General features: G+C 41.1%; 1 pseudogene; it reads left to right on the forward strand.

Annotated features, from left to right (window-relative positions):
* The window catches only part of LOC121941575, a 45,762-nt pseudogene extending 37,867 nt beyond the window's left edge, over positions 1-7,895 (forward strand).
* Positions 7,896-10,269: the final 2,374 nt, after the last annotated feature.

A 10,269-nucleotide genomic window follows, 5' to 3' on the forward strand; every position in this document is an offset into this window, starting at 1 on the left:
GTGTCCTCTGTCGGGGGTGTGGGGGATCCTCCTCTGGCTCTTTTTTTGATCAACAAGCTCTATTTTGATGCTGTTTTATGTCTCTGACACCTTATGGAGACTAAAAGGACAAAAACTATTCACAGAGTCCATCATTTTATTTTTATTGTCAGTTAGAAAATAGTTGAGGGGCCACCCGACACTCTCTCAGGGGCCAGATTTGGCCCATGGGATATATGTTGAGTATCACTGCTCTTTTTTTACGAAACTGCATAGCTTTAAGAGTATTTACTAGTATTTTTCCACTATGGTGTTGCTACTTACATAAAGGATTCCTTCTTGGGGTCACACACGAGTAAAAAACTAACTTTGAAACTATGAAATATGTTTCTGCCGCCCGACTGTTAGTCATCGTTTTCTTTATTTTTCCATCTCAGAGTGCCAACATGGCAACTCAGTGAAACTCACCTCAAATCAACACACTGGAGGAGCCGGTGGATTTTTTTAGGGGGGAAAAAGGCCAAAAAGGCTCCAGCAGAAGTGAACGGGAGGCTAAAATTACAACTTTAATTTTTTTGGAGCGTCACTCTGAAGAGGAAAACAGTTCCTGCAGCAGCAGCTGGCTCGGCTCTCGCTCGGCCGTCCAGTTTGCTTTAAAATATTCCCACGTACCACAGTCGTCACTTCACACACACACACACACACACACACACACACACACACACACACACAGACCTGAGGGAGGTTTTCAGCAAACTCTGATGCAACTCCAACTCAGGAATTTGACTGAGGAGGAGGAAAAAAAAGGGTGATTTACGTAAATCTGCTCCAAACTCTTAAATGGAGAGATTAGTTCCCCCTCACGCTCCAGTTGGCCCCCTCAATGGATGTGCTCTCCCAATCCGCTGGGAGTTTCCGAGATACACCTCATTTCAAAGCTGGCGGCCACAAAAGACATCATTTATCTCGCTCTTAAAATCTATTACAGATTTAAAGCAGGAGACGAGCATCAGTCAGGACCTGTTCACCAGTCCGACTGTCCCGGGGACATTTTTCAACTAAACATGGAGATTATTTTTGAGAAAACATGAGAGCTAAAACAAACTGGCGTCCTCAGAGCAGCTCCTGTCCCTCGCTGCGCTGCAGCTGACTGACAGCTTTGACTGCCCTCTTTAGGGGATTGTGGAAACTGCCTTCATCTCTGTTTTGAAACATAAATGTGTGATCAGCAAAGTCGCAGAATCAAACGTGCCCAAACTTAAAAATGCAAAAAAGCTGATGTTGAAAAAGGGAAACACCAACGTGGAGTCTCTGGAGACACGTGAGTGCCCTGACAACAACACGGCGACAGCAAAACACGCAGCAGCGTGTTTGAGAAGCATTTTGAAATGGCTGTTTTACTCCATCCACGCAGGATCAGGACCCAGACTCCCGAACTGAAAAAATACAATCTCAACGTTAAAAAGATTTTTAAGAGTTTTAAATGTAAAAAGAAAAAGATCTGAATCTGCAAACAACTAAAAACTATAAATAAGTGAAAACTGAAACTAATTTAATCAAAAGAATATCAGAATTAAATCAAAAGTATATTAAAATTTAGATGCATTTTTATTTTTTGTGCAGTGTCAAATACTCACACCGCTCCGCACACAAAATGTGACATTCAAAATGGGCTATAAAATTTTTTATACATCAGTATAATTTTCTGCTTGTGCTGCTGTTGTTTTTTAAATCAGTCCTAATCATAATTATCAAATATTCATTAATTTTCAGAATTTTAACCCTTGTTTTTAGATTTAAAAAAAACTGCAACACAAAAATGTTATTATTTTTAATATACTACATGCAAGATTGGTTGATGGATTTTTGGTTTATTTTCTGCTTTGATGTCCATGGGATCAAAAATGTCAGTTTGAATGGGTTTCAATGGAGCATTTTTTTACCTTAACAGTCTGAATGTAACTATTTAGTTTCCACAGTGTATTTCAGACTTCCAAGCTTAAACAAAAATACACAATCTTGCCAATATGTATAAGCATGTATGTATATGCCATACGCATGAACACAGCCAACATTATCGAAAGATGAGGAGTGAAAAGTGTGTAAAATGTGCCAAACAGTCCCTGAGTTAAATACGCAGAAATGCATCGCTACAAAACACTCATGTTTGATGACTTAAAAGTCACAGTGGAAACACAGCGATCATTCTCTAAAAAACAACTGTTTTTGTTGTTTTTTGGTCTTGAACAGCGAATCTTTAGCGTGGCAGCCGTCTTACACAGCATCACTCCACCTCCAGATAATAAAGTCAGCTCATGCATTACATCACTTTACAAACGGTGACATGATATGTGCGAAACATACAAATGTAAAATATCTGTAAACTGCAGAAATGTAGAGTGTTAATACTGACATGTAGCGTTTGGGCTGTGGAGGGGCCCTGACACACCAGGCCGCCGGTCAGTTAATCGGCGGGTTTCCACCAAAGATTTGTGCAAAACTTCAAATAAACAAAATTGTCAGATGACCGTTTCCACTGAGTGATGTTCTGCAACGTCTCCTCCGGAGATAACATCCCAGTAACCATGGCGATGGATGTTTAAATCATTGGCAGGTTTCTGTTGCAGCCACTCAATAAAGCCGATCTAATATCGTCGTAATTTCTTTGTCACGTATCAGTTAAGATCTTGGTCTCTTCCTCTGTCCACACACACATTAGTTGTGTTTCGCACAATGTTGTGACTTTGTCGTACTTTTTCTTCTTCTTTGGGTTTAGCGTTTTAGTAGTATCCATAAAGTCGCATTACTGCCACCTGGTGTCTCACATCATAAGAGCTATAAAAGCAAAAAATGTGTTTCCATTGCAGTTTTGTGAAATATGGCTTTTTTTTAAATCGCCTGAAACACCACCTCAAGTGTAAAAACTTTTTTTGTGATAAACGTTTTTTTTCGAAATTAACGTGTTTCCATTAGGTGTGTTTTATATTTGCAATTTCAATTTGTGTCCTGTGTCAGCAGGAAAGAAGCAGCAGAGACGATGATGATGGAGCTGCTGTGGGCTCTGCTGCCCAGGGGACGACCTCCTCCGGCTGCAGGCGGCGAGCTCACAGAGGTAACGAGGTTTATCTAAACACACTCCTAATTCAGACCCGAGTGACAAATGTTAGCCTGAGCAGGCCCAAATTCCAGGGAGACATTAATCTGCCTGGACCTGCGACCCGCCGCTCCATCAATACTCAAAACAGCGCTCCTCCTCCTCCTCCTCCTCCTCCTCCTCCTCAGCCTGCAGATCCATGAGAGCTGAACACAAAGTTGGATAATTTATTGCCTTTAATTAAATGCTTGCTTCAGGACGGATTAAATGTGTTCCCTCATGTGCGGGGCAAAAGGGGAAGGTATTCAGTGTCGGACAGAGGATCCAGAGACTCCGGGAGCAGAGGATCATGGTTACCTCGAGAGAGGAAGTGGAGGAGGTGAGGTGGGGGAGACGAGGGAGGGAGGAGGGGGAGTCAGTTTACTCCGACGGGACACATGGACCTGGTGGACAGGAAGTCCACCTTGTTTATGAAAGACAATCGTCATGTGTTCACCTGAACGTGCAAATGTTTTTATTTTCCATATAAGCATAAAAAGGCAGTGATACTAAATTTATGGCCCGCAGGCCAAATCTGGCCCCCAACAAGGTGTCTGGTGGCCCCCCAATCATTTTCTAATTCTGAATAAAAATAAAGTGATTGATGCTGGGAATTATTTTTATACTTTTAGTCTCCATAAGGGTTCAGAGTGCATAAAACAGCATCAAAACAGAGCTTGTTGATTAAAAAAAGTGCCAGAGGAGGATCCCCCACACCCCCGACAGAGGACACAGCTGAGACCCTAATGTCCTAAAATTGTAAAAATGTCCTGAAATCCTCAAAATGTCCTAAATCCTAGAAAATCCTAAAATACTAGAAATTTCGTAAAATCCTATAAACATCCTAAATCAAAGAAATGACCTTAAGTCCTAGAAACTTGCTAAAATCTGAAAAACTTCAAAAACTCTAGAAATGTTCCAAAGTCGTAGAAATCTCTATAAAATCAGAGAAATGTACTAAAATCCTAGAAATGTCCTTAAAATCTAGAAACATCCTAAAACCAGAGAAACATCCCAAAACTGAAAAAACTGAATCTGAGAAATGTCCCAAACTCCTAGAAACTTTCTTAAATCCTAAAAACTTCCTAAAGTCCTAGAAGCCTCAATTAAATCCCAGAAACCCCAATGAAAATCTAGAAATGTCCTAAAATCTAATTTCTTCTTCTCATTTCTTGCTATTTTTGGGTAATTTTCTCCTAAATTGCTCATTGTTTCCGTCAATGGGAATATGTAAAGATTATATTACAGAAGTCCAAGAATCAAACCTTGTGGAACGCCGCTCTCCACAGCTTTTGACTGACGTTTACTTCAGTGAGGCTTTGAATACAAGACTTTTATTTGTAGTGGAGTATTTTCCACAGTGTGGTATTAGTACTATTACTACAGTAAAGGTTATGAATGTTTCTTTTTAATGCTGTGTGTAAAAATTTAAAGCAGCAATTTAACCTTTTGCTACCCGAGCACATGGATTTCTTTCAAAAACATGGGAAGAGAATGACAAGACACAGAACAAGAAATGGATGGAAAAAATAGCAAGAAACTGTAAAAAGTTACAAGAAAATTATTTCAAAATAATCACCAAAAAAGCAAAGTAAAAACCAAGCAAAACACCACAATAAAAAGAAAATTAGCTCAGCATTTGGACAGTTTTTACTATATTTTTCTGGTTTGTGGGACATTTCTTGCCAAGTTGCTCATTTTGTTTTTGAGGCAAATCAAACTAATTTAGCGAACTTTCAGAGGTTTAAATGCAAGCGAAGGCCTCTGAATTCAGCACCAGAAAACTGGTGTTGATCCAGGTGTTAAAGGGTTAAAAACGGCAGTCAGACGGACGCCGCCATCAAACTGATGAATTCTCAGTAAAAACACTGAGAAAGTCTCCATCCATTTCACCAACGATTCTTCATGTGTTTCCCGTCTGCGGCGCTCAGGTCAGATTCATTTCTCCTGCTCAGAGGACGAACTAACGACTCTCAGTGACATCTAATCTGTGAGGGAGAGATTATTAACCCTTTAAAACCTGGACTGACATTGGTTTTCTTGCACAGCGTTCAGATGCCTTTTGCAAGTATTTAAACCTTTGAGATTTTTGAAAAAAAATCATGAAAAAAAGGCAATAAAATAAAATAAAATTAAAATAAAATAAAACATGACAAGAAAATAACCCAAACTTAGCAAAGAATAAAAAATAAAAAAAAATCAGAAGACTTGGGACAAATGTCAAGAAAACTATACTATTTTTGTTCTCTTACTTATTTTATAAAATTCTTGGTCATTTTTGGGTCAAACATCCTAAAATCAGAGAAACATCCAAAAATCCAAAAAATATACCAAAATCCGACAAATGTCCTAAAATTCTAGAAATGCCCTAAAATCCTATCAACCTCCTAAAATCTACTTTTCTTCTTCTCATTTCTTGCTAATTTTTGGGTCATTTTTTCTTAAGTTGCTCATTGCCTTCTGTGTTTGAACGAAATCAAGCCGATTTGCTCAGGTTTCAAAGGGTTAATCAGGTTAATGAGAGCGTGAATGTTCGCCTGCAGCTCACTCCGTCACCATCAGACTCACATCGATTAGTTTAGCTCGTTAGCAGGGGGCGGGGCTTAAACTGGCTATTTTTCAATAAGCATCAAGACGCAAAGCTGAGGAAGTGTGACGCCATCTGAGAATTAAGCAGCGCTGGAAGAAGAACTCAAAAACTTTACGACTACCGTCTTTGCACACGGCACAAAGCCTGCCCTCATTCAGTGTTTCGGAGGCGTTACCTGCTCACAGGTGACTTACGATCGCTGGCATTCATCACTGAGCACATCTTGGTAAGAGCACATTTGGATGGTTAAGAATGTTTTTATGCATTTGGAGATATTTTCTCTTTCCAGAAAACTAAGAGAGAAATAAGAAGTTTGGCGAAGGCTGCTGCACGAGGCCTGCTGTGATTCAGACGTTCGTTTTCTGTTGACGAAAGAACAAACAGCAGAGTCCTCTCAGTGTTTATGTGAGCTCCTGTTTCTGCACGCTCTGCTGCCGTGATGGATCGACACGCAGAGAGGAAGGTTTACCGAAAACAGAGGAGGTCAGCCACCGCGCACACACACACACACACACACACACACACACACACACACACACACACACACACACACACGCTGCTAACATGATGTCATCAAACAAGGTCATGTTCACCCTCCTCGACTCCCAAAAAGCACAAAACGTTCACTGTGTTTGTACTTTGAGATGAGGACATTTTGTTTGGTCTGACTTCATTAACCCTTTGAAACCCGAGCAGAGTGGTTTGATTTCTCTCTCAAAAAAAAAGAAATGTGCAAAGACTGAACTGAAAAACTAACAAGAAAATTACCAAAGAGGGTTCTGAAAATAAAAATGTATCATATTTTTTCCTCTTACAGATATTTAAATGTAGAATAATTATAATTTTAGTTGTAGTTCTATGGATAATTTTCCCTTTTTTGCATATTTTTCTGATAAAACTAATTTTTAGGAATTTTATTGTCACCTTTTACTAATTTCTTGAAAATTTGTGAGATATGTCTTGTCAAGTTGTTCATTGCTTTTTTTTGTCAAAATATATAAATAATTTGTTCAGCTTTTAAAGGTTCACACAGCTTGAGGAAGGTGTCTGAACACAGCACAAGGAAACTGATGTCAATCCAGGTTTCAAAGGGTTAAATCCAACAAAGGGCTCGTGTGTGTGTGTGTGTGTGTGTGTGTGTGTGTGTGTGTGTGTGTGTGTGTGTGTGTGTGTGTGAACACGGGCGAGCTCTCATTGGTCTCAGTAGATGAGTGTGGCTCCAACACTGAGAGCTACAGGCTACAAGAAGGCTAAAAACATGACGCCAGTGACGTTTTTCAAAACAACTTGGCACGTCGGGGCTTCAGGACAGTTGGATTACTTTGGCTTTAACGTTTGAGTCCTGGTCACCATTTGCATCAGTTGTTTGGGAAATGAGTGCAAAGCCATGAACCTCTAGCAGTGTTTCATGGACAATAAAACTTCATCCGACTTTCCACCAGCATCAATTTTCTTTTTTTTGGGTGAACTATTCATTTGGTGTATTCAATTTTATTCATCTGCAGTGATGCAGGAAATATTCAGATCAGGTTTTCTGCTTTTACTTTTCTTCGACTGTTCAACGACGTTTATTGACTTTTAGGAGCTTTCTAGGATTTGAGGATGTTTCTTGGCTTTTAGGACATTTCTAGGATTTTTAGGACATTAAGGACTTAGCTAGGACCTCTATTTTGTTGTGTTTTGTGCACTCTTGCACCTTATGTAAGCTTAAAGTACAAAAACTATTCCCAGTGTGAATCATTTGTGAAAACTGTGAAAACTCTGTGATAAGTAAAAGTCCTGCATTGTTAATATTACTCAAACAACAAAATGTGTGAATCTTTTTAATGAAACTGTAAATAAATTCAAACCAAGCTGAGAATGACCCTTTCGGTCCTTCAGAGTCCAACAAGTTAATTTCCATGAACTTTTTACCTCCCCCCGTGGCCCCACATAATCTCGCTGCTCCACCTCTGACGCTCTTACACCAGTTTGTCTGTAAAGAGCACAGCTGGAGGATCCCGAGTCGTCCAGTTTTCTGATGCAACAGAAATCTCCTGAACTGGTTTGAATGTGTCGACTCGGGTCAGGATGAAGTCCATATTGGTGCAGGGAGCAGAGGACGATGAGGTTTCACTGCAGCGCAGCGATCGCACGCCGGCTCCCAACAGTCCCGTAAAGCTCGTCCATAAATCCAAACGATCCTCGCTGTAGGAGCGGCGAGGGGATTTGGTCCGTGGAGGAGAGAACGAGAGCAGCAGCGTAAAACGTCCTGGCCTGAGCTGACACGGGCCAAAAGTATCGTCATCCTGGGGGACTGCAGATTTTGGAGGCTTCACTGCATGTTCAGAGTACTGACGTGCAGTCTGCCATCGGCCCGGCGTGCTGACAGCTCAGCCACAGTGGACGCGTTCCTGCGGGCGTCTTCGATTTAGAGAGAAAACAGATCAGCCTGATAAATGTTCGAATGCTTCAGTCGCCACAATTAGCTCTTAAAAATGTTCTGCTTTCAGGATCCTCTCAGATTCTGTTAAATCTCACAGCATCCTCAGCTCTGACTGGGGGCCACTTTTGCAAAATGTCAGGAGGACAGGGGCCAGTCACAGTGGCCCCATACGTGTTTCTGGGATTTCAGGTCATTTTAGGATGTTTCTAGGATTTTACGACGTTCCTTGGATTTTAGGACATGTCTAGGACTTTAAGATATTTCTAGTATTTTAGGACATTTCTGTGATTTTTGCACGTTTTCAGGAAATAGGATGTTTTTAGGATTTAAAGACATATCCTGGTACTTAGGAGGTTTCTAGGATTTTAGTACATTCCTCAGATTTTAGGACATGTCTAGGACTTTAAGATATTTCTAGGATTTTAGGACATTTTAAGGATTTAAAGACATTTCTAGTATTTTAGGACATTTCACCAATTTTCGGACATTTCTCCAATTTTAGGACGTTTCAGTGATTTTAGGATGATTCAAGGATGTTAGCACATTTATGGGTTTTTGGAAATTTCAAGGCTTTTGGGATGTTTCTAGGATTTTAGGACATTTTAACGATTTAAAGACGTTTCTAGTATTTTAGGACATTTCTGCAACTTTGGGACATTTCTGTGATTTTTGCACATTTCCAGGAAATAGGATTAGGTAGGATAGGTTTCTAGGATATAAAGACATAGTCTGGTACTTAGGAGGTTTCTTGGATTTTAGAAGATTTCTAGGATTTTAGGATGTTTCTCAGATTTTAGGACATTTCTAACATTTTGGGGAGTTCCTCGGATTTTAGGACATTTCAGGGATTTCAGGCCATTTCTTAGATTTCAGGACATCAGGGTCTTAGTTAGGACCTCTGTCAGGGGTGTGGGGGATCCTCCTCTGGCTCTTTTTTTGATCAACAAGCTCTATTTTGATGCTGTTTTCTGTCTGACACCTTTTGGAGACTAAAAGGACAAAAATATTTTTTTGCTGTGAAATAAATAAATGGTTGGCGCCCAATATGGGACCAGATTTTGCCCGTTGGCATCAGTTAAGTGTCACTGATCGTGAGTGATAACGTGCACTAGATGCATGAGGAAAAATATGTATTTTTGATTTTTCGGGGTGAAGTGTCCCTTTAAACTTGCTGCTGCTTTTCCTCCGCGGCCCCTCAGACAGTCTGCATGTCTCCGCTCTCCTCACAGAAACACAAAGCTGGGACACCATCTGACATGGATTACAAAGGACCAGTCAGTGGCAATAAATGCAGCATTAAGTTCAGCCCAAACACACGCACGCCGCACACTGAGGCGGGCACTTTGTGGCCGCCGTGTTGGACGGCTTTCAGATGGATGTGACGGAGCCACTTATCGTAGAGTTTATAGGCCGGTAATGAAACAGTAACTGGAGTCGTTTGCACGCATTAAAGTGGGTGTTGAAGTGGAAATGTGAAGGGAGGCCGGAGGAACATTAGACTTGAAGTGCGGCGAGCTGTAAACTGTGTACTCTGGACTCTCGTCGATGGGAATTCTTCTCGAGCTTGTCCTCCATCTGCTCACCGACTGCAGCTCAGAGGGAAGACACGGGAAGCATGACGTCACGTCTGCAGACCTCGTCCAGCTTTACTTTCCTCTGCCTCATACGAGCCAAAAATACCGTCCTCCCCCTCAACCCTCGTCCTCTTGTAACTGAGCCACATCTGCACTGTTTTAAATCAGACGTCCCATCCTGTCCACGTCTTTGAACTCTTTTTATAACTCTATTCAAGGAAAAATATGCAGAAACGCAACAAAGCAGATATTATTTTCCATGATTGTGAAACTACAGACCGACACGTTCTCGCGCTGAACTCATCACATGGTGCAGCTCTGTCAGTGACCTCCGGGTCTACCTGTGACGTTTTAGGAGTCCGTCAGCTGTTTACGCACACGGTGACCTCAACACATGCACATCTTGAGATGAGGCAGCTCGTTTCTGTGACGTCCCAGCATGCAATAAGCAGTACGGTCCTTGTATTTGCACGCCAGCGTCGACTGTCAGGATGGATCAGGTAACACAACAACAGACGGTCAGGTTTAGTCAACAGAGGCACATGATGAGGTGTGAAAAAAAACACAC

The sequence above is a fragment of the Plectropomus leopardus genome, chromosome 4 (genome assembly GCF_008729295.1).
Source record: "Plectropomus leopardus isolate mb chromosome 4, YSFRI_Pleo_2.0, whole genome shotgun sequence".
In the NCBI taxonomy this organism is placed as follows: domain Eukaryota; kingdom Metazoa; phylum Chordata; class Actinopteri; order Perciformes; family Serranidae; genus Plectropomus; species Plectropomus leopardus.